Source organism: Pelodiscus sinensis, chromosome 4 (genome assembly GCF_052426305.1).
Source record: "Pelodiscus sinensis isolate ZL-2025 chromosome 4, ASM5242630v1, whole genome shotgun sequence".
NCBI classification, from domain to species: Eukaryota; Metazoa; Chordata; order Testudines; family Trionychidae; genus Pelodiscus; species Pelodiscus sinensis.
Window position 1 is genome coordinate 90371478 of NC_143055.1, and position 26162 is coordinate 90397639.

Sequence of the window (26162 nt, forward strand, 5' to 3'; positions counted from 1 at the left end):
GTCCTGAGCATTTACAGCTGTGCTTGAAGTCAACAACAGCTAAGTTCTAAACAAAGTACTATAAGACAGTTTTATTCCAATTTTAGACAGGGAAAAACTGAAACAATCACCCTACCTCCCTTGGTTATCATGAAGATAATCTAACAATTTGTGAAGAACTCACTATAATGATGAGTGCCATAGAAAACCAAATAAGGAAATTAATTCAAAGCAACTTTGTATTATATGTAGTTACAAAAGGCTTTGGTCCAAATTTCAATGATGTGGGTAAAACAAAATACTGCATAGCTATTCAGTAAGAACTATATTTTCTGTGCACTGAATGAAGCAGGAGCCCTGTAGAGAAAATAGTATGTTATCATATAATTAAGACGGTAAGATAATGCGCATACACAAGTCAGTCAAATTAATTTTGAAGGGGTTAACTTAATTTTTGCATATCTTAACTTGCGTGTAACCCATGTGGTCTATAGTGCAATATTTACCTGTTTTTCAAGGGGATGGGAAGAAGAATACATTTTAGCTGGATATTTTGTCTTTGCACACCTGCAGAAAGGAAGGTAGGGCAACTCAGAATGACCAGAAACTTCCAGACTATGGTAACCAGCAAGGCCACCCATGAGAGGCTGGGAAGGGGAGGGACAGTTTCCCTAGGGCCTGGTGATTTAAAAAGGTCTGAGCCTCCTAAATGCTGCTGTCATTACTGCAGCAGAAACTGGAGTCCTGGGCAGCAATGAAGGGCTGGTTGGTGAAAATTAGGCCTGTGACCCAATCTTTCGACCCAAAGCCCCACCCCTTCCAGAGGCCCAGAGCCACCTCCTCCAAACATGCTCAGGGGCTGACAACTCTGTTGACAGCCCCGGGAACCAGACATGCTTAGGAGTCACTCTGATGCTGCGTAGGAAGTTGTGAGCCACCAACCTCATACTTCACTCTCAGAGTTGAGCAATCAGTTTGTGCATATTGGTGCGGGGGCGGAATGGGGGTAATAAACAGAGTTGGAAACAAGCTTGTAGATTCAGTTGCTGATCAGTATAGCACCAAGAATTGTGTTTGCTCTGAAGGCTGAGTCCCAATTGCTGTTTGATTTTGGATATAGGTAAGTGCTTTTCCAGCTTTATTTCCTAAGCCCTCCATTAGGATAATGTTTGGGGCACAGAGGAGGACTAAAGGGAAAGTTAGAATTAAGCATTTGTTACCTCACAGTAGCTAAAGAGCCTGTGGAATTTAGCAGCTAACTGTTTTAAGCTGGGAATCTGTTTGTTATAAAAAGACTGGGGGACAGCATTTAATAAAGTGAAGATTTGTGAATTCTTATTTGATTTAGTTGGTCTGATGGGGAGAAGAGAACACCCCAAAGATCAAGAACCTTTTAGAGATTGAGAGAATGGATATTTTACATGCTGATCTGAAGCTCTAACCAACTTTTGATACAAATTTCTATTGTAGCAGCAACTGAGATGACTTGTCAGATATTAACCCAAAGCTAAAATGCTACTACCTCTAAATGTCCCAGACTGTTTATTTGCTGGAAGGTTCTGAAGCATTGGAGAGGACTGATATTCTACCATTCTCTTCTAGCTTTGAGAAGTCCAGGTAATACAATACATATGATGATCACACTACAAAGACTGAGAAATCATCTCTAAGAAAAAATATCAGAGGGAAATGTGATTTCATATCTGCACTAGGTATACATAATGTTATGTTGAAACCTTATGTTTTCATGGTTGTAGCAAACAAAAGGAAGAAGTCAGGAAAAAGGAAGAGTAGATATGTTGTCTAATAGCTTTTGTTAAAAAACTATTCACAGTATCACAGTATTCCAAATTATGATTTACAATGTGTTGTGTGTGTATTGTTTGTTGTACTAAGAAACTTTGAGATACTCTTTGAAATTGACTTGAACTATTAACATCTATTTTACATACAATAGCCCCAAGATTTCATTCTTTGTAACACTTTTTTGAACACCCTAGAAAGGCAAAACTCTGGTCTGTGCCTCAGCAAGTCTTAAGTTCAGGTACAGAGGAAAGAAAAAGATCATAACTGTGTACTGAATAATATCAGAGCATTTCCCGTCCTGTTACATGCACACTTGGTTTTGCAACCTTTTTGCTGTGCTAATGGATTTTTTTAACGTATCTATTAAATTAGCATCAGTGGCCTCAGCTATACTGGACCCTATTGTGCTCAACATGATACAGCATTCAAAAAGTAACAATCTTTTTTATTTTTGTCAGTCTAAAAGATACAAAAATCTCATGTGGATTGGATAAGAAGCTTAGGGTGAAGGCAGGGGAGACAAAGTAACAAATAAAAATAACTCATACACTATCCTTAGTCAGTATTAAGGAGCAGTATTCACAGCTGGGTATTTGATTAGCTATTATCTATGCAGAAGTTCCCTATTTCTGGCAGAAAAAAAATATATTCATGCCTTTTCCTTCTGTTTTTGCCAGAAATGAAGGAAAGCTCTCCTTTTGGGCAACAATAAAATATTTTGCTTTCTGAAAACAAATTGTGCACCTCAGTCAAAGAGCACAGTGAGAAGTCAAGGGTAAATTCCAATTACTGTGACTTGTTCTCTGAAAACTGAATCTTAACCTTTGAAAAGGTTCAGATGAAACATTTACTAGCTGAATTAATCGTGACATGTAAGTGATGGAGGAAACCTCAAAGTTCAACTTAAAAAAGTTAGCTGAACTATCCAAAATATACCAGCCAACAAATTCAGCTGGAAGTTTGTGAAAATAAGCTCATGAGATGTTCCCATTTCCAATAGCTATCTGAAATACCATGAGGGCAAATATACCATGTTTTGAACTTTTTAGCTCTAGTTCTATCTGGAAGTCCAAGTGAAAAGGCCTTTTTTGGACTTTCCAGAATGGCAAATACTATGAAAAAACAAAACAAACCCCCCCCCCCCCCCATTAGATTAATCTTTCAAACTCTCTCACCTTAACCACACAATGGATACCTGCTTCAGGTACTGAACAGTGGTGTTGGGAAGCAGGACTATTATTTTGAGAACAGCAAAACAGTGGAATTATGACAGGAGGTGGGGGAACATCCTACTGTCCAACTGCAAGCATTTCATTCCATTGACTAGATAGGGCAAAGAACTTACTAATGTGATTTTGGAGAGCGGTAAATGTAATATAAACTGTAAGGGTGTCACTGTACTTAATCCCCCTGCCCCCAATAGATGACAGCAACTCATAAAGCTCTTCCTTGCCTCAGACCTGTTCCTTTGCTAGTTATCTACCAGCATCACCTGTGTTCTCACAGTAGTCTAAACAAGAATTTTATATTGCAAGATCACAATCCTAATGAGCTAATTATTAGTGCTTTGTGTATATTTTATAGGTTATGACCAGTTGATATTCTAGGAGTATGAATTGCTTATCTGTCTTATGACTTTCTATTGCAAAGATCTGAGTACTTCCTTAGTAAAGTGTTCATTCCAGTGAAGTCACTAAGGCTACGTCTACACTGGCCCCTTCTTCGGAATAGCCATGCTAATTTAGAACTTTGGAATAGGGAAATGCGTGGGGGATTTAAATATCCCCCGCGGGATTTAAATAAACATGGCCACTGCTTTTTTTCCGGCTTGGGGAAAAGCCGGAAAAGAGCATCCAGACTGGCGCAGTCCTCCGGAATAAATCCCTATTCCGGAGGATAATTCCTTGAAAGTAGGAATAAGAGATCCTCTGGAATAGGGCTTTATTCCGGAGGATCACGCCAGTCTGGATGCTCTTTTCCGGCTTTTCCCCAAGCCGGAAAAAAAGCGGCGGCCATGTTTATTTAAATCCCGCGGGGGATATTTAAATCCCCCGTGCATTTCCCTATTCCAAAGTTCTAAATTAGCATGGCTATTCCAAAGAAGGGGCCAGTGTAGACACAGCCTAAGAGTACCTGAGTGGGGGCAGAGGCTATGCATGCTTCATATTAGCAACACCCTTTACTCTCCAGTATCATTGACTTTGTCTCCATTCCTTTTCCTGAAGTAGTTGTGAGCACTAAAATGCTTCCTAAGAAGAGAAGACTTACTGGAAAGCTTTGTCTGTGAAAACTTATAGCACCTTAATCTATGTTCAGTTTAATTATTTTAACAAAAGATAGCACAAGAAAATATCAGAAGCAAACGCATTTTGAATAAATGGTCAGATTTGTCAATGTATTTAGAAAATTACATTAGCATGATACACCCCCTTGATTAATTCCCTAATGATGAGTTTCTAGTCTCCTTGTGTATGGAATGTTATTTTCAGTACATTCATTAGTGTATAATATTTATTCCTCAATAAAAATCACTCTCAGCTATCTTATTTTCTTCCTTTTGTACAGGTCAAAAGCTTTCAATACAAAGTATTAATACAAAAGAGATGAATGCACTTCAAATACAAATTGGGAAGTAGAATCCATTATCAGGTTTGTAACCTTTGGCCTGTGGATTCTAATTGAGATGGTTAGCAGAAAATGTTATTAATTTTCAAACATGGCTGAACATAACTGCAGTTTTGACAATGGCTGGAACATGACCATTCTTCCTGTGAGAGAACACTGAGGGTATGTCTACGCTACAAAGATTTTTTTTAGAAAAATGGCAGTTTTTCTGAAAAAACTTCAATTATGTACCCATTGCAATCGTGTTCTTTCAAAAGAACAGAGGGATTTTTCTGGCAATGGTAATCCTCTTTCTACGAGGAAGAAGCCTTTTTCTGAAAGAGCTCTGTTAGAAAAAGGCGTGTGTGGATGGGGAAGAGGGAATTCTTTCGGAAGAAGAGGAAAAAGCACTGGTACCCTGGTGGCCACTCCATCCATAGTAATCACAGCTTAAATGCAAGATAGCGTCCACACTGAATGGACACTATCTTTCAAAAAAGCAGATCGCTTTTTTGATGTGCTTTGGCAGTGTGGACACTTTCTTTCGGAAGAAGTTTTCTTGGAAGCTCTCTTCCAGAAAAACTTCTTCTGAAATAAGCCTGCAGTCTAGACGTAGCCTGAGCTAGAGAATTGTGTTGATAGCAACACGCAAACTAGCAGCTATGACTGTATGGCTTGGTAGACACAATCTGTGGGACAATTACATGTATTCATTGAATCACCACTGCAGAAATTAAGGCCAGGTCTACAATACATCCGGCTGGTCAGTTTAAGGTACAAAACTCCAGTGATTAAGACAATCATCTGGGACTTAAGTTCATGTGCCTGCTCCAATTACTGTGTTTATACAAAGCAGAACAGATTTAATAGGAAGGAAAGAGAAACCAAGGTCACAATATCTATAGCTCAGTGGGAGACTGGAGTTCAAATCCCTTCTACACATCAAGCAGATATGGGAGTAGATCCCAGATCTACCACATCCCCAATGACTTCACTGGGATAAAGGTTACAATAGAAGCAGCAGCTTCTCCTCCAGCCATTCTGTTTCTTTTGATATCATGTTAAGAAGTGCCCAGAAACAAAAATATTGATGTTGAGTCAAAAAATGTTTTAACATAGAACAAAATCGGGATCGATCCTTTTGATTTGACACAAGCTTTTGGAATTTTCTGAATTGGTTTGTCAGTTTTTCAAATCAGTGAAATTAAGAGCCCGTAGTTCCTTCAACTGTAGTTATTAGATAGTTTCCAGGCACAAATATGGCAAGTCTGTCTCCAGAATAATGGCAGAATATGGCCTTTTATACTTCTGCTGTATCTGGCACATTTTCAAAATATTAATAGAAATGTAGCCGTGTTAGTCTGGTGTAGCTGAAGCAAAATACATGACTATGTGTTCATTTTTTTAAAATTGTATCCTTTGGTATATATGGTTGTGACTATTTTCTTCCACTATTTGATCTGAGGAAGTGGGTCTGGCCCACGCAAGCTCATCATCTAATAAACCATCTTGTTAGTCTTTAAAGTGCTACATAGTCCTGTATTTTGTTTCAAAATATTAGGATTTCCATTTTGTGATTGTGGGGGTACTCTTACCACTAGGACACCTCAGGCTCGGGATTAGTTCTTTCATGGTCCAATGCACAGATTCCACTGCTCATTCACACCTGCTACCTCTCTGCAATTCAGGATCCTCTCTCTTCCAGCCTTGGGCTTCTAGACAGGTCATTATAGTCCCTCACATTGTAGGATGTGTCTAGAAAATGCTCCTACGCAGACTTCTGCTCTGAGCCTGGTCTGTGCAACTTTGACAGTAGTTGTAGGAAAGCCCAGGCCCATGCACTACTCTAGGTTCCAGCCCATGGTTCCTACAACCATCAGCCAAGTTCTTCAATGTCACAATCTCTTTTCCTGGGCTGCTTCCTACTTCATCTCTGCCAGACTCTTTTCCCACTCGCCTTTCTATATTCCCTTCTCTCAGGACCAGGATCTGAGGGCTTCTACTGTCCCTATGTCTTCTACTATCTTTTCTCTATTTCTAGAGAGTAACTGCAGACCTCTCTGTTCACAGAACTCTCTGTATACCTGTTTTGGGCCAGCTAAGCTCCATCTTGTATTAGTGCTAACTCTAGTCAGCATAATCCTTCTCCAGGTGCATCCTGTCAGCTTAGTAGCACCCTTCCCAGCTATTGTAACCCTCTGAGGTGAGCAGAGTTGTGAACACCATATCACATACCCCGATACCAGTAGTGCCACATCCTGGATGCTTTTCTCCATATTAGCTTTATCAAGCTATTTATTGCTCTACACATATATATTGGTTGTGAAGTTAATATACTGTATGTCCCTAATAGTGACATAGGTTTAGTCTATTAATCAAAACAAACATTTTATTGTACATTTCATTTGTCAATTTATGCTGACAAAGCGAAAAAATCTGAGGAAGTCTTCAAAAGAAAAGGAGTATGATTTGTTAAAATAATGCTTTTAAAAACACTTTTTACTTTATCAAATAACTGTAATAACATGCTAATGTCAACAAAGTGATGTTTTAATTAATTGAAAGTCAGACATCTCTTCTAGACATGGGTTTAAATGTTCTGTACTAAAAGGTATGGCTGTTAAGTCTCTGCTATCTTTGCACTTATCACTTCCCACACACAGTTGTGGGAGTAGAATAATAATGTATTCCACATTTTTTTTTATGATAGCAAATCTTACATTTCATTTTCACTTTGATTCATACATCTGTGAAGCTTTTCTTGGAATTCTTAGACTGGGGAGCAGGTGGAGACTTTCAAAATATTTATCAAAAAATACATATCAAAATTGTGTGCCAGAGACAAGAGTTCCAAAAATAGGAAACTGTCATTGAACTCCTAAATACATTGAAACTCTTAAATAAATGCCCACAGTGCTGAAAATGTATTAGCGTGAAGTTTTTGTACTCTTTCTGACTCTGATACCTTGAGTGTGTCAATTTTCTTAGATGGCAATGGCTTAAGTTTCTATAACTAAATCAAATAGGGTCATTCCCTTTTTCTTCTATCTCATCTCTCTTTAAAGGAAATGGAGCAGAAATAATACCATTGGTAACTACCTTAAAAGTTGGATTAGCGTATAAAAGCTTAATCCAAGCAATAAATTGGTTACCAAACCCAAATTTTGCCAACACATGGAAAAGATAGCTTGGGGCTATGTGGTCAAAGCCCCTTTTGACATATAAAGAAACAACAGCTAAGGGTTCTTTACAATGTCTTGAAGCAGCAATAATGTCAGTTAATTGACACAAATTACCTGAGCCATTTCTATTATGAGGGAAGTCTACCTTATTTATGTGAGTAATGTGAGGGAGAACTTTATCCAGTCTCGTAGCTAAAACGTTATCACCACAATTGACTACAGGAATTGGTCTGTAATTACTGCAGAGTCCAAAGTATTTCCAGATTTAGGAATAACTGAAATTACATCTTTTATTGAGTAAGCTGGAGAGTGTGCTCATTCTTGGTTTCATTAACACCTAGATTACTGGATATGGTCACAGTTTCAGAAAACGTTTATAATGCAACTAGGAACACATCTGCACCATGAACCTTTCTAATCTTCATTTCTTGTATAGCCTAACTCAGTTCTGTGATTTCTAGAGAAGCATCTCAAAGTTCCTCCTCAGATGCAGAGATCTGTGGCAGAGACAATCCAATAAATATATAATCATCCATCATATTCCCACAATCCCTCTGGCATTTAGAAAAACTCTGCAGCATTTTAAAGACTAACAAGGTGGTTTAATACGTGATGAGCTTTTGTGGGCCAGACCCACTTCCTCAGATCATATTCTGGAAGAGAATTGGCATGATCATATATACCAAAGGAATACAATGAAAAAAGTGGCCCACAAAAGCTCATCACTATTAAACCATCTTGTTAGTCTTTAAAGTGCTGCATAGTTTTTCCTTTTGTTTTAGCAAGATCAGACTATCACAGCTATCTCTCTATTACTATCTGGCATTTAGGGCAGTGATGAAGCTCCTCCATGTCTGTTATGGTGAGTTTTTCAATGGTTCCCCATCTATACACCAGGGTTTTTAGCTCAGCTTCCACCTTCCTTTGCCATGTTGTTTTCAGGCAGCCTCATTTTCCTTTTCCTTCAGGTGTCCTTCTTATTGCTACTCTGGTGATAGAATCAGTTTCAATCCGAAGCACATGGTCAATCCATTTTCAGCACCTCCTGGCAATGGTGGTGCTCACATCATCTTGGCTGCATGGTGTGACTAGATCTTAGTTTGAGATTGCGCTGGACCAAAAGATATGGAGGATTTTTCTGAGGTACGTTTTATGGAATTAAGACAGTTTGAGCTTGTCAGACTTTCTCGTTCCCTAGAATTCTGAACTATAAAAGTAACATTGAAAGCATGCAATTATGACAAATCTCGATATTGCTTGTTACTGTATTTTGAGGATATCCAGATTGCCTTTAATGATTTTATTCTACATGTCTTTGTGTTTTCTACCCTCCTGGATGATAGTTCACAAGAATATAAATATTTCTACATTGGTTAGAACATAATCCGCTATCCATACTGGTGATGGTAGGGCACTATTATGATATATATGTTATTGTGGTTGCTGGCTGAAGGGGTTGAGTCAAATTTTTTTTCTTTTTCTATATGTTGTTGAATGTGTGATACGAGAGTAAGATCGTTTTCAAAGGAGAAGAATGTCCATTTAATGCCTCTGGAAATGTCTTCTGTTGTTTGCTGCATTAGCCAGACAATAGCAAATTTGAAGAGGCTGGAGACATGATCCACCCCCAATATACCCGTTTTGACTTCACAACTGATCTCACTGTGATGTGTACTACAGGTAAAACTGAAACAGAATGATCTGATATATATGGAGACAGATTCTGCATGCCTGCAGAATATATCCTGTGAATGCTATCAAAACCTCTCTCAAAGTGTATGAAGTTTATGTAAATATGTTGCCATTCTATGCATTGCTCTATTACATTTTGAAGAGTGAAGATCTGATCTTCACATCCACATCCTTTTTGAAAACCAGCTAGCTCATTTCTGAGAATGCTATGAATTACCTCTGATATAGGCTGGACTGTGATCTTGCACAACACTGTATTTGGCACAGATAAAAAGCATGATATCACATCAGTTATTACAGTGAATGAGAGTTCCTTTCTTCTGTATTTTCTCTGTAATTCCATTTGTCCACTAATTTTTTTCCCTTTCCCAGTCTGATGTAAATAGAGGCGTCAGGATAGATGCTAACACAGAATTTACCTTGAAAAATTGTGTTTTAAAATTCCTTGCCAGGGATATTCCCCTTTTTCAAGTCTTTGATGGCTTGAATGATCTATTCTTTAGTTGGTGTTTCTGTGTTGATCTCCAGTTCTTCTGTCTTCTGGATATTTGTTTCTCCTTCAGATGGCTCCCTGTTCAGGTAGCCTTTAAAATACTCTGTCCAGTGCATTTATTGTTGTTTTTCTATTGTTAATCCCTGATGAGTTTGTTGGTGTCTGCCATTTACTGCTGATAAGCCTCATCATTCCCTCTTCAGTTAAATAAAACTGTTGAAATTGTTTATTAAGATCTGACTGTGTTGAATATAATTTATTACTATTATCACAGATAGAAGCAATTTTGTTAGTCATCTGCTTAAGTCTGTATGCCAGGAGCTTGTAGGCTCTCCCCAGATTCCCAGTGGCTCTGCTTTAAATGGAAAAAAAAAATACATTTTGCAGACATTACTTTGTTAATTTCATATCTTAGATTGATGAGGGTTCTGAGTTTTTCTGGGAGAGGACAAAAGCAAAGTCTACATACAAGGCCTTAGCATCCTTCACAAACACATCAATTCTATGTTCACTCTATTTCTTTGTAAAGGTGGCATAAGAGATTATATAGCCTCCAACGAAGCCTTTAAAAGCTTCCCAGTGGTAAGTGATGAAGCAGTGGGGAACATTTTATTTTTATGTATTTTATTCCTGGATTGAGTTAAAAAATGGAATAGCGAACAGCATTTGATCTCCACATTTTAAGATGGTCCGATGTCACAATGTCACAGTCAATGTCAAAAGACTTGATCAATTCTGTCATTAAGAAATAGTTCAATCATGAATATATTGAATGAGCTGAAGGGGGGGGGAGTATAGTCTGTGGTTACAGGACCAAAGAGCGGCCAAAGAGCGTGCGGGGCCCAAGGCAGCACACTGAGCCACATGGCTCCCAGCCAGGTGGGCAGGACCAGGAGGTGGACAGTGAGGGGCCCTGAATGCATGGGGCCCGAGGTGATCACCTCTCTCACTTTGCCCAAAGGCCAGGCCTGACCCCACCAATTAATTATTAAAAAATGCAAAGTATATTTCACCAAAAAATATCTCCAAGCCTTGTCTTGCTCAACACATGACTTTCATGAATATGCTGGGGAATGTTTGAGATACTTACCTACCTAAAACTAACCTCCAGATACAATTGCTTTAGTGGTACTAGCTATACTGTAACTACCTCAATTAAGTGTTTTGCTGATAGATTTGCTGTCCTCTAAGAAACAGCTGCTTTAGCTTCTTCAGCTGATTCTTGGGCACTGGTTCAAGGGGCACCACTTGTTTCCTCATTGTGAAAGCAAATAAAACCCAGTATCTATCTTCCAAGGATGAAGCATCTGCTGCACAATACTGCTAATCACTAGTTACTCTCATAGCATCGGGGTGGGAAAGAGGAAATAAAAAAAAGACATGGATAAGGAACAAACTGCAATGAGCCAGTGATCTAGAATGCTTAATCACAGAATATTTGGAGAAGAGAAAACACAGACAAATTGAGACAGATGGATTTTCACTATATTTTCCAAAATAAATATGCCTGAGGAGAGTACAAAAGAAAAACAAAGATGAAATATGAACAATTATTTGGCTGTCATTGAAACATATTTGAAATTGAGAAAATATGGTATGGGAATAAAAGCATAAAATTGGGATTAGAGATAAAGGAATTCTTTTCACTTCTCTGCTACTGATTTCCTCCATGATTTTGGGAAAGTCACTTAGTTTTTCTTTGCTCCTAAACAGAGATGTCATTAGGCTTAATATCTGTAATGTTGTGAAAAGTATAATGTAAGTGCAACATTTTGTTGTTGCATGCAATGGAGATGCTATCTGGAAAAAAAAAACTCTTCATAATCCTAGGTTTTGTTAAGATTATGCAATATGCCAAAGATTCTGTTTTATTACATAATATACATTTGAAATAGTCATTTTCCAGTTTAATAAGCATATTTGACAATTCTAAGAATTTTGCTTCTTGTTAATACCACATTTCTCTTTATACGGTAATACAATTCCTCTGCCCCTTGTTTAAATTAATTCTCTTTTAGAAGTTTAATTCTTTGTATATAAGTTAAAAATGCTTAATTACAGCTTTTCTGAATGAACTGAATTTCTTAACTCTTTCAATATGATCATCCAGTAACCTCCCAGTTCTGTTCCTCTTCAATAGGTTTTTTTTAATTGAACATGATCCAAAATTCCAAAATGTGTTTTATGAGGCTCAATTCAGTGACTCTAGTCCCATTATAAGTGTAAGCAGGAGCTGAACTGCTGCTTGCTATCATCCAGCTAAAAGGAGGGGTGGGTGTGCCTGCTACAATTGTTTAGCTCTGCAAGATAATTAACTGTTGATATGTAAATACAGCTCATGCCAGGATGGGGAGACAATACGAGGTGTGGCTATGTAAATCCCATTCAGCCAGGGCTGATGGAAGGTCAGTGTTGGAATGGAACGTGGAGAATTATAAATAATTTGGGGCTGTTTGGGGGGTCACTAATCATGCTACCCCTAAATGTGGGAACTGTAAAACATGCCACCAGTGCTTGGGGGAACGACACCACCATTGTGGTAAGAGGTCTCTGAGGAACAAGCCTTCCCCCTTCCAAAGTTGAGTGAACTGAGCTGGGGGGAGGGCTAAAGGGCTTGAGTCAGCCTGCTTCACACCTGCCAGTGTAAGACTGGCCCAAGCTGCCCCTTTCCCCCTTTAAGGAGAGACCTACAGCAGACTCCATGAGGAGTCCTTTTGCTAGTCCAGTGGAAGCTGGATTCCTTTGCTAGTCCAGCTGGTGGCTAAAGAGTTGAAATCACTGAGAGCTGAAATTACTGATTTGGCTGAGAGCCAGACCCATTGCAGCCAGTGAAGCAGCGGCAGGCGAGTAGCGACGGTGGGGCAAGGAGTGATGGCAGGCGAGGAGCGGCGACCAGCGTCATGGTGCAGCTGGTAGGAGTGGCAGCAGGTGAGGAGCGGTGGCAGGCGACCAGCGGAGCATCCGGTGGTGTTGGAAAAGACAGCTGGTGGAGCATGGCGGAGTGTCGTAAGGTGCTCCCTATCTATTCTCCCACCTCCATTTCTACCCAGCTTGGGAGGTGAAACCCTGCGGGTGAACTTTTGGACTCTGGGTGGCACTGACTAGGGACACCTTTGGGATGTTGGACTCTTTGGACTTTGGGTGATTCTTGGCTTTGGGGGGAAGCTCATGTTTGGGTTATGAACTCTGTTTGTGGTATTTTCCCCAAGTTAATGCCATAGGACTTCTCTCTTTTTCTCATTAAATGTTTCTTTCCTACACTCAGAGTCTGTGCTTGCGAGTGGGGAAGCATTGCCTCTCAGAGGAACCCAGGAGTGTGAATTTCCCAGATTACTGGGTGGGGGCTCGAGCTAGTTCTGTGTGAGATGGACCCCAAGATATTGGACCCAACCCTGGTTGCTGCCAGGCCTACCCGGCAGAAGAGTTACATTAGCAAGGAATTAAACATGCACAATTTGCCTTTATAGGTAGTAGACAATTTATCTGCCTCCTTGAAATGTTGAGTACTACCCACTTCCATTGTGGGTTATGGCTTTCTCAAACTTTTTTTAGTAAGTCTATCAGCTCTGCCTTTGAATCCAGTTAACTTTACCATCAGCATTCCAAAACTTGAGATTAATGATGTAAGCTTGTTTGTGAATACTGCCTATGAACAAATATCTCTGGGAATAAGTAAAACTCACCCCTGTATGGCCTTTATTCCTGTTCATCTCTATATATACTCCAAAGGTATAGTCTACTCTACAGGATAAGGTCGAATTAAGATACGCAACTTCAGCTATGTCAATTGCATAGTTGAAGTCAAAGTAACTTAACTCGACTTTTTGGTGCTGTCCACACTGCAGGAATTCGAAGGGAGAACACTCTCCCTTTGATTTCCCTTACTACTCATGGAAGCAGGACTACCGGCATTGACCAGAATGCCCATCTCAGTTTGAATTAGCATGTGTTCACTAGACCTACTTATTCGAACCCTGGAAGATTGACAGTAGCAGCTTTGATCTTTTCTGTAGTGTACTTTTTTCTTTTATTTCATATATATATATTTTAAGGCAGGCCTCAGATGCCCTATTTTCTATTCACATTATCACAATTCTAAAGAGAGAACTCAATTCTCTTAAAATGGCAGGTTTTATACCATCCCCTTTTTCCCACAAGGGAAATCTTTTCCTTGCTAATTCTTATAATGTTTCTATTCCTCTGTTGCTGAGCAACCTATGTTTTCATTTAATAACGTATAAGTGATATTTTTAAACATTAGGCTATAAAGCAGCTCAAGGGGATAGCAGAATGAGAGGACAACAGCAGAAAATCAGTTTTAAATTCTCCCTGTTCCTACTAAAGTGCCAGGCATCAGGAATGGCTCTCAAGTCCTTTAAATCTTATATTCCCAGTTCAGTTTACATGGGGAAAAAAACCCAGAAAGAAAGCAGAGGGATTTTTTTTCCAGAAAATTTCACCAGAATTAAAGAGGATGCTTTGTTTGGGAAGGCAGTACATCTACAAAATCTACACAATGTAACCTACACATTACTTCTCTCCAGCTCTCTCCTTGTCTAGTTATTTCCCATAGAAAGTATGGTGAAAGTGGCTCTTCTACCACAAACTACTTCTGAAAGAGAAATCAGACTTGTGAAGAAATGAGGGGAGAGATGTCCAAAATAATCTAGCGGATTTTTTAGGAGTGGCTGAAAAACCCAAACAATATAAATAAAATATTAAGAAATATTCCGTATTTTCCTCCTCTTAGCCTTTTACTGGGGTCTACTTTGTGTAGTGGCAAGATGTATTGATTATAGCTTCTGAAATATGGTTTTCTTTTTAAAGGAAACTTAAAATTAAAGACCCACATTCTAATATCAATAAACACATCTGATCTGTTTATGAGGCCTACACAATGGGGCCTTATTACATCATATCTACAACACCATAATCATTCCCACATAATCCTGTGGTTCTAGAGGTTTACCCTTGCTGTAGGAACTCCACCTCCGAGTGCCCACAGCAACATTAATGGAAGCAATCTTAAACTGATGTGGCACCATTTACACTAGAGATTAAACCAGCAAACTATGGCACAAAAGGATTAGAGTGGTGTCAACTCAAATTTTAAGTGTAGATTAGTCCTTAGTACAACATTGGTAAATTTTGATCTTTTACTTTGTATGCATGCACCCATAGTCTACTATGTCTTATTACTCTGAGGCCTGATTTTCATGAGTGGTCAGTTCATAGTCCTGCTGTTCTGTGGAAAGTGGGTAGTTTTTGAGAGACAATAATTTACATACCTTAAATGGCAATGAGTTCTCAACATTTAAGCAAAAATTGAAAAGCAGAAAGATATTGAACATGTATCTCATGATAAGTACATACAATTATTATGAGAGCTAGACAAAAAACAGTTCTCATCCCATGAAGTGTTTAGAATTAAAAAAACCCCACCAAGTCTGATTCTTAGAACAAATTCTGTCCTTCTGTGCATATCTCAAGTCAAATGGGAGCAACACATGCGTGAAGACAAAATCCCCAAGTATTACTGTTCCATACTCTTATTTTCCAACTTTTGTTTTATTTGCACCCATCTCTGTGCTTGTACAGTGAAAAGGATGACAGGAAGATGGAATAATAGAAAAAATTAGTAATTTACTAGAACAACCACCTCCCAGACTCTCTCATATAAATGCCATAAAATTTACTTGCATCACTGGAGCACTTTTTCCATGAATAAATCTTAATCTCCCATACAACTGTAATACTCTCTAAACTGTCTAATTGTGCATTTGTATTGCTCATGCAATTTTGAACTAATTAAACTGCATCTCGATTAATCTCTTTCATACTTGTTAAACTTCAATAATTGTTCTTTTAACAATCAATACCCATTTAATTAATAGGAAAACAATTGGCCTATTAAATTAAAGTGACTTCCCCATGTTTTGCTGAGTATATGCATTGTGTTGCCACTTCCCCCTGGCAAAGAAGTTAAATTTAGAGATAAAAGGATCTTGCCTGAAGGCCATTTTTCAGGCATGGAAACCAATGAGAGTTTGCATGGCCAGGAAATGCAAGACTGATCCCTGTACAGCTGTTGGATATCTTAGCCACTTTCCTTAAATCTATTATCACATCAGGGTGTTTGGTTATTTTAATTTGTAATAGATAACAGTAAATAAAGCATATATTATGGATCCAGTAAGACTCTGTAGACAATCTGTATGCAGAGCACATATTTTAATCAAATTACATAATTTTTAACATCCACGTTAAAGCTCCTACTTTCAACAAAGATCCAGGACATCTTCCTCAGCAAACACTGGGAAAGCAAGTATTAAACAGTTCAGGAGATGCCCCTGATCTGTTCCTCCACCCTCAGGCTATGTCTACACTGAAAAGCTTTTCCAGGACACCTTTGGTATCCTGGAAAAGCTCTGCCACGTCCAAGGAATGCATCTGCTTTTCTGAATTTTTTTTTCCGGAAAAGCAAACGCATTTTTTCGGCACCCCTGTAATCCTCGTTCAATGAGGAAGAAGGGATGTTAGTTTCCAGAACATTGAAAGTGCAAGAGAAACGTATATGCAGTGCATAAGAAGGCAATTCTATAATCTGAGAACTTCACTTGCACTGTAGGAAGAGCTGACCAAAAGCTACCAACTTTTTTTTTTATAATCCTTAAACTGTCATTCTGCCTTTATCTTGTTGACATGCAGAATGTTTCAAAAATCATTCTATCATTTATTTCTGCTTCTATAGTGTCTATAATCAAGCTAAGCCTTTTACTAATGAGTAGATAATGAACTGATTTTATGAATGAATTGATTTTATTAATTAGTAACAAACAACCAATTTGATAGCTCTTTTAATGAGCTAAGCTGAAATACAAAACTTCAGCAGTTTGGAGGACTGAATATGCAATTAGACGAACAGTATCAACTGCCCTGGCAAGATTATTAAAGAATAATAATTTCAGCCATAAAATAAACTAAATTCTAATCAACCTACTTTTCGTCTGAGAAACTGCTCAGAAGTTTGGTGAATCAGACAGTGAATGGGGGAAAGAAGTCAATGGGTAGAAGATGAAAAAATATTACAAATTCACTATGCTGGTAACTTACCTCTGCCTTTACGGTATGCACATCTTTGAAGATGACACTGACTCAAATTATGAAATGGAGGAGTGACCACCAGGGTTCATGAGATTCTGTTCAAAACAATATTGTTCAACCAATTTCCATTTCCATCTGAATTTGGGCAACATTTTCAAAACTGCCTAAGTGACATAAGAGCCTAAACCCTATTGAGACTAGGTTTCTAAGTGCACAAGTCACTTTGAAATTGGGACTTGGTTTCTTTTATGGGAATGGAATTAGGATAGAAGTTTGAAGGGAGTCAGGCAGACATAATGGCACCTTGGAAGAAATATGTTGAACTTATTCCTTAGCCAGGAAGGTGAATAAGAATTAGTTTTCACTCATTCAGCAGGAACGGATATTGTAAGAACAGATCCTTGGATCTTTTCCAAAGGCTTTCTGCCAGCACATTGCAATGAAAATTACATCCTTTAAATACAAATGAAGTTATGATAGTTCTTATTAATTGTTATAATATTCATTTAGTTGCTTACATAAAATATAAACTAAACTATTTGGCCCTTAGATTTTATTTGCTCTACTGAGCTTTGAGGATCCATTATTGGTGATATGCAAGAAGTATGTTAGTACTCAACTTTGAACAAAGTACGATTCCTTTGATCCACATGTAAATGAGAGAGTTTGGCTAATCAGTAACTTGGACTAAGTTATGGGCAAAGCAATTACATGACCTGCAATTGTGATTATTTAATATTTGTACCATACTTATATAATAGTGATATGTCATGCTTGTCTCCATCTATTGCTTGACTTTATTGAGCTGTTCCTGTACCATTATTAAACGTGCTCAATTTAAAAAAAGCAGAATTTACCTTCCAAATGTCCTCTGCTTCCTAGTGCAGTCAAATGGGAGCTGCTTTTCTGCACTCACACTCTACATCTTACCAGTGGTAAAATTTCCAAAAACCTCTAAAGTGATTTAGAAGTCTGGGTGCCATTTTCAAGAGAGACAATGTATGCCTGCTCTGCAATATAAGATCAGGCTCAGACTCTGGCTTGAGCCCACACCAGGCTTCGGACTACACACAAATCTCTCCAAGTCAGGCTTAGGATCCTAGAGCCCTGTGGAGGTGGAGGGTTCAAGCCTGTGTCAATTTGGAACTGCTTGAGCAGCTGGTAGCACTAACTACAACAAGGGCACCTGCTCCAGCTCCATCACCCACACAGTAGCCTCTGTTCCCTCCTCAAAACAACATAGTGCAATCTAGATATAGCCTGAAATACTCCAAGGAAGATGGATCATGCAACCAGGCCCCATGAGTGGTTAGACAGGGCAACTCTGACCCATGCATCACTCCTTATTTCCCCCTAACCTTGCGGATGTCTCCACCCCATCTTTAAGTACCAGATGTGTCACAAATTGAGAAAGAAAAGAAAGGAGAACATGGGGAGAGGAAACATGCCATTGTAGATGGTTTCTGTCTTGTACACGATTTCACTGCTTGCGCTTGCTCTCACATAGGTTTTTTTGTTTGATTTCTTAAGGTTCTATTACTTGTATTTTGTTGTGGGGATGGCATCTGGCCTGCCTGCCAATGGGTTAATGATGTACTTCGTGACAAATCACGTTCTTTATTGCTTCACAAACCTCTCACACTTTATCCATATTCAACTTTCTAACATCAATGAACCAGAAGCAGTCTCACTTAGCTGACTTTCTAAAGCAACCCACTTCTAGACTGGGATAGTCACTCATGCAATTACACCACCTGGTAAGTAAGGATAAGCTGCTCACAAAGTTCTGGGTTTCTTCATGCAATAGTTCTGAACCCACTGTTGGTCTTCCAAAATCTATGGTCTCATCATTGTGTCCCTGTTTCAGGGGAGCTGGTCTACATAGGAGGCACCAGAGAGTGTATTGAGGATTCACTATACTGATTTTAAGAGATGGGTAATAGCTGGTGTAAGGCTCTTTAAGCTCACTACCAGTTCAAGTCTGCTTTGTCTGTAACCTCTTCTAACAATGTAAACTGTTGGGAAACTTTTGTGGGTTGAAAAAAACAGCCAAAATGTCTACCAGTGTGTCTCATAAGCTCTTCCTATTTCCTGGCAGGAGTAAAAACACAAGCAAGAGAAATTCTCCATGTTGCTGGTTCCAAGAGCAGGGAGTGCACAGACCAAAATGACTGCTTAGTCACAGTGTGGATGCTGGGTTCAAGCCCAGGAGAAAATTCTTAATGTATGATGAACAATTCCTGTGGGCACTCAAGTTATGGGTTCTCTCACCAAGGGTCAGATGACTCAAGTTATATTAACCTTGAGCTTACAATGTAGTGTAACCATATCCTTAGTCACTTAGGAACTTAAATCTCATTTGAAATCAATATAACTTAAAGCTAGAATATGCCTAAAAGTCAAATGTACTTCACCTTAAGTACTCTCAAAACTGACAGCAGGACTGTAGTCTTAGAGTTTAAATGTAGTGTAAATAAACTGGCTGTTACTTAAGGAATAGTTGGTCTAAGCCTATTTCTCATGAAGTATTTGATTGCATCTCTAATCAACGGGTTTGAAAAGAATTCTAGAAACTTACAATTAAATTTACCAAAAATAGTGGGGTATGTACAGTTCTCCTAAATTTATCCAATGACCTTAATATAATTTCACAAATACGATAGAATTTAAGAAACAACCGGAAATTCTATGGGGTCAGGAGTGCATTCCATAAAATCAGCTGTCCAGAATAAAAGATGCACGTACTTGTGAACTTTAATCATTCCTGCCCCTTATTTCATGTTTCTACAGATCTTCAGAAATACTAAAATAAAATGCAAGTAAGTCACCACAACATATGTTCTCAATATTTTTATTACTCTAGCAGTACAATTTTCATATAGGACATTTCCTTATGATTAATAAATAGATAGGGTTAATTAAGTCCTCTTAGATACTCATTTGTCGACAGGTAATGCAGCTGAATCACTGTGATTATTAATATTTAATAATATAAATACACAGTGATTCACTACACTGATTTTAAGAAATGGGTAATATCAACTGGTGTAAGGCTCTTTAAGCTCACTACTCAACCAGACTATACCTTAAATTAATGAAAATTGAGCCAGTTGGTTGGAAGCATATTTTAAACTGCTTACAAAAGGCAAAAAAAATTTTTTTTATTATTTATAGTTACCTAGAGTCGATGGGTTGTATGTCCCTATAAATGTTAATATTTACCTACTCCACAGAAAAATAAAATATGTTTTGCTTAGCATGGATAGAATGGCATAGGCTATATAATGGACATACTGCTGAGGTATTTTTATTTAATTCAGGGAAATATGCCATGTATAATGTCTAATTGTATACATTTATAACACTAAATTGAAAAGTTTTGTATGAAATTCTGTATGTTCAGGAACAAGCATAAACAACATTATTAAAATCACTATATCCCGAACTTTCGTATTTATAGAGCATACTGTTATACATAAAGAAAATCTCAATTGCTTGTTGAAAGAAAGTTATTTTATATCCTTTAATACTATCCAATCCAGAGCTGTCAAAGCCAAATATTAGGCTTTCCTACCTCTATTTATTTTGCTCTAACAAAATGGGGTCAGAATTCTCAGAGAATATGGAGTATGGATGGTTACCAACATGTAAGAGGCAGAAAAGTTCAGGTTTCAACATGCCCCCTCAGCAGAAGTGCAATATTTATTATGTCAGAATGTGCTGTGGAAATCCTTTGCTCCTTTATCTAGTCACATTCAAATAATGATACTTAGACCTTGTGATCATCTCTAATTAGCAATTAATCCTCACAATACCCTTATGTGCCTGGAAGGAATATGCTATTTTTTAGAGGAAGAAAGTAAAGTAAATCAGAAATGTCAAGTGAATTTGGCCTGGGTCACAGTCAGTCACTGGAACAGTCATTAAAATCAGGAATTAATAATAATAGTAATAATGCCATGTTTCTTGAACTTATTACTGAAAATAGATTTTAATAGATGCATAGGCATCTATCATGGAATCAAAAAAGAGCAGGGTCTACATAGCATGGTTAAAGTCACAGTAATTTCATAATCTATAGGATTAGTAAGAATATTAGCACAGACTATGCCTTAAACTCCATCTGTAAAAAAAAGATAAATGTGATAGATTCTAACAGCAAAATGGAGTAATTCCATTAACTTCCATGGAGCTATCCCAATTAACATCTAGCGCAGGTTTATAGCACACCTAAACTGGCAAAACATATGCATTGATGTGTACTAACATTGCATTTTTAAAAGACTGACAGAGCTTTTAAAAAAAAATAAAATCAGGACAAAAGAAAAGCTTCTTTAGGACATTAAGTAGCCAGGAGATGAAAGAAGTGTCAGATGTAAAGGAATGCAGAGCCTGGGGCAGATGAAACCAGCACATGGCCTCCTGGAGTCTCACCCGCAGAGCACTGTGGTGCTTAAATGCAGAAGAGATCATAGTGACAGGACCCTGTACTCATCTGATTGGCCCATACTTTGTTTATCCATGAAGAGTACTTCAGGAAGCTGTCTGGGAAACCATGCACACTTCTAGCTTACTGCATCTGCAGACTTCACCTTGTTTCATTTTCCAGTCTCCAGTCTCTGACTCTAGACTGATATTGACTCAGATGCTTCCCTTGCCGCCACACTGGTAACTACTTCTGATCTTCAGTCTCCTGCCTTAGCTTAACTCTAGTCCTCACTCTTGCCCATTGATCCTGGCTCTAGAAATCAGTTTCATCCCTTGTCACTTACTAGTACCTTGTGGACAAATTGCACATTACTTTCAGCTATGCTCGTTGTGTTCTCCTATGGAGCTCTTCTTCTCTCTTCTGCCAATTCTCTCTAAATAGAGCTCTCCCGCAAGATCTAGGTTCCCCAGGGCTGGGTTCTCCCACCCTAGAATTAGATGAAAACACTCACATGCACTAAAAGCATGTCTAAGATGATCAGTTAATCAAAACTCATAAGCTGACCACTTATATGTCCCTGGATTCAATAGGCTGGGTTGGAGAGCAGTGCCAAGCTAGGACCCTCATGTGCCCTTGGATTTAGGAGGCTCGTGACCAAAGACACACATTCATTAGAGGATTTCCCTTTCAGAGAAGGAGAACATCAGAAACTATTTTATGTATTATTTCAGTCAGAAGAGCAGAGCAAAGCAAATGCATCCATTGGTGGGTGATCTGGAATCTGTTCTGGCTTTCACATTATCAAAAGAATTGCTCAACTTAGTTTTGACTGCAGTCTCTATTTCTGTTGAGAATTCTTGAGCCAGAAACAAAACACTTTCAGATCCCAAGTAAATTTACAAGATTTTCATGATCAAATCAGATTTGGAAGTCACTGAGAAAAACCGTCATGAAACTTCATGATACACTTTTCACACACAGTTTTATCCAGAGTAGAAGTACATTAAAATGAAAAGTGGACAACCATGTGATTAGTTTACTTTAGACTAACAAGTAACAGAAAAGAATTCTGTAGCTCTAAAGCTTGTAATTTTCATTTACAGAAGTTGGTCCAACAAAATATTATCCCAACTTCCTTGTCTCAGATAAATATGATATTGAGGGTATGTTTAGATAGCACAATAAAGCCTGCAGCTGAGCTAAGCTAGATGACTCAAGCTTATGATATAATATATTGCTGTGTAGACTTCAAGACTATCCTGGAACATGGGCTCTGGGGCATAGCAATGAAAAAGCCCTGCAGCACAAGCTGAGTCAGCTAGGACAGCTATCCATGAATTTTCCTTTCCTATGCAAACATACCCTTGATTCTGGTTTACTTTATTTATTTGCCTATTACCAATTATTATCTGGTTCTACATTCATACTTACAGAATGAAAATAATTCTTCATGCAAATTGTGGTGTTCAGTTTTACTCTCTAATGCTTCAACACTTAGTAAAAGGTCTAGGGAGAAAAAAACTTACCCAAACTGCCCAAAATCATGATTTCCCACAACTGCAAAGTTCACTGACGTGGGCTTAAAAAAAAAGAGGAGATTTCTATTTGTAGGAACGTCTTGTATAACTCTATTTTATCAGCAAAGATTCCAAGCAGGTTTCTCCTGAGAAATATTGTGGCTATTTAGCAGATTGTCTCTGTTATAAATAGATATTTGTTCTAGACATTGTTAGGTGAACGATAAATTGTCTCGTAAAATATGCCCACACAGGTCAAAATTTTTAAGTGCTAATTGTGTTCATATTTAAATTTAAACATTGAGTTCAATTTTTTTTCCCTGAGGAAGAAAGAATTAACATCTGAGATTTACTGGAAGAGTACAAAGTCTGAGTGAAATACATTTTTCAAAAGTCAGAAACCAAAATTACAAGAATTGGAGTTGTTAGGATACACTGTATAACACAAAATATTACAACTAAAAGTAAAATATTTCCGTGTGTTCCAAGTAGTTACCAGGATATACATGTCAGACCAAAGTGACACTTGCAAAAAACATTGCAATCTCCTGAAATCTTTATATTTGTACATCGTTGAACCAATGTAGTTAATGAGGAGTTATTGTCTTGTAAAGATACTATCACAATATAAGAAAAAATAGAGTTCTACATATTAAAGAAAATGAATATCTATTACATTACTAATTAATACTAATCTGTAAATATTCCTCTGAATACAGCTTCCTAGAAATCAAATATACTTTAACTTGATCTTAAATGAATCTACCCAGGAATTACAGATTGAACTTCTATAAACGTAGTCTGCAGCAGGGTTCTCTCTAAAGGCATTGAGGAACCATCAACCGTATTACCCTCAGGATTCACCACTCAATCCTAACTCCCTCAGTCTCAGCCAGGAACACTGCCATGTCAGCTGTATTCGTATCCAAGTCAGCCAACAATTCCCAAGAAACCTGACTTTAAGCTCTTGGGGACCAAGATTGTCTTCACTCCATATTCTGCAAAGCATTGGCCACATTAAAAAAAAAAGACACACCATGTGCAATTTTTTTTCTACATCACTAGCAAGTTACTGACTCAAACAGTCCCCAATCTGAATCAAAATATCTGATCAAAGAAATCAGAGGAATTGCCCAAGTCTCTCACCTCCCAGATCCATACCTACCTGTTGAATGATCAGTAACAGACGTTAACAACTTGTCCTATTGTGATGGAGGAGGGGAACTGGAAGATTCACTGTTTCTCCACTAGATTTTTTATCAGGGAAGAGACATGCATTTCATTTGAATATGGTAGCCTGAAGTTCAGTCAGCATCTCCAGATTTTCAGTGAGTTATGCCAGATATAACTCAAGCAGAGAAAATCCCACATGTCCTCTTTTTGAATGGCCTCTGCTGTCAAAATGACTGACTGGGCCTAATCTGCCCTGTAAGAAATTCTTCACTTTGTCACCTTTGACAGATTTCCCTCTGCTCAGTAGTATTTACGTTTGTTAGTTAAGCATTGATGGTGTGTTCCTGGCTCTAGAAGGAAAAAATAATTAAGAAGATTGCTGCCACAGAGAGTTTAGAATCTGATCAGACTCAGGGCAAAATGGAAGACACAGCCTAGAGTGTTAATTTTGACATATTTTCCTTTCCTTATAATGTATTATATATAAAAGCTAAGAGAGTGTTTTGAGTGATATGAATTAGAGTTTGTGGGTCTTTCAGAATCGTGAGCCTGTAAGTGATATTAAATGAGAAAAGGATGGGCATTAGGTGCACTACTACCTAGAAAAATGCAGGAAAGGAGAAGGCAACTTTTAATTTTAAGTTCTAAGCCTGTTCCATGGGCATTTATGTGCAGTGGCACTGGGAAAAGTTTTTTGAGAGGAGGTGCTGAGCTCCACCCTCTCCTTATCACTCTCTTCCCCCCTCACCAGCCCCTAAAGCACAGGATTGATGTCCGGACAGGGTTATGGGGCCATCAATGGAGCTCTCTGGGCCAGCATCAGAGTGGGACTTCCAACTAGCAGCAAAGCCCCCTGGAGCAATTCCAACCCTTAAGTGCCTTGCCAAATTTCAATTTAAAAAACAGAACCTAAAGCCCAGTGTTATGAAATTACAGTAATTTAAAAAGACAGAAAGCCAATATATATATATATATTTGTGTTTTTTTATATCTGCCTTTTCATACAAGTTAGTGCCAGCAGACCATCTATAAGCATATAGACTCCAGAACATTAGAATTTTGCTTGTCTGTTAAAAAAGACCATTCAGTTGCAAATGTAAACATTAAATGTTTGTTTGCAGTTATTTTTGTCATTTTAATTGTAATAGACTTGTTTAGATCTTTTACAGTATACAGAGAACATTTTATTTTTACATATAAAATCAACCCTACATTTTCTCCCACTAGTCCTATAACAATCTGAGTTTGAAGAATGTGAAATAATGGAATTCATGCATCTTTAACAGAGGAAGAAAAATGCCTTATGGAATTCTTTGCTTTTCTTAACTATAATATAGCAGCTTGTTAAAATAGCTTCATGTTGTAGAATGATAGTATTCACTTGATACAACTATAGGGTGGTCTGGCTGGTTATTTTGCAGGCATCATTCATTTTAATGAGAAGAGATTGAATGAATGAACCCATTTATTTATTTATTACTTTAGAGCTTCCAACAAAGAATCCTTTACAAATTTTCTGAGGGGATTTATTATTTTGCATTTGTATTTACCTTCAGTCCTCAGGGTTACCATAGCAAAAGCAGAGCTTTCAATTGTAAACAAAATATTACAGAAGGGAGGAGCTATAATTGGTATTTAATCAATCTTCATTTTTTATATAAAAACAAAAAAAAGGGGGAGGGAAGAAGAAAATGTGTTTCTAATAAAATGGATTTAAACAAAGCATTAGGGACCTTATTTTTACTGATTTTTTTTTTTTTGGAGGATAACAATTTGGAGATTGGGACAAAAACAAGCTTTTATTCTTAAAGGCAAAAGTGGACAATCATGTGGAAAATAGTCTATTCAACACTGTTCATAACCAGAAATGCTCTACAAACAAATTAAAATGCTGATGAGTCAAGCCACTGGAAAAAAACTACTACTATATTACCTAGACCATTTTGCAACAGAGAAAGCAGATCAAAGTGAAGACAAAGAAAACAAGGATAATTTCTTTTTTATTGCTCTCAGGGTATGTCTACACTACAGAGTTAATTCGAAATAACAGACGTTATTTCGAATTAACTGTAATAGCTGTCTACACATACAAACTGCTATTTCAAATTAATTTGAAATAGCGGAGCCCTTATTTCGAATTAGGTAAACCTCATTTTATGAGGAATAACACCTAATTTGAAACA

The 26162-nt window shown here is 37.9% G+C and overlaps 1 long non-coding RNA gene across 1 annotated transcript; it reads left to right on the forward strand.

The window, feature by feature from the left end:
* Positions 1–873: 873 nt before the first annotated feature.
* Positions 874–9917, forward strand: LOC142829422 (uncharacterized). Its single transcript, XR_012903822.2, has 4 exons — positions 874–1099; positions 1450–1596; positions 4351–4434; positions 8540–9917. It is a non-coding gene; the product is annotated as an uncharacterized LOC142829422 (long non-coding RNA).
* The last annotated feature ends 16245 nt before the right edge of the window (positions 9918–26162 follow it).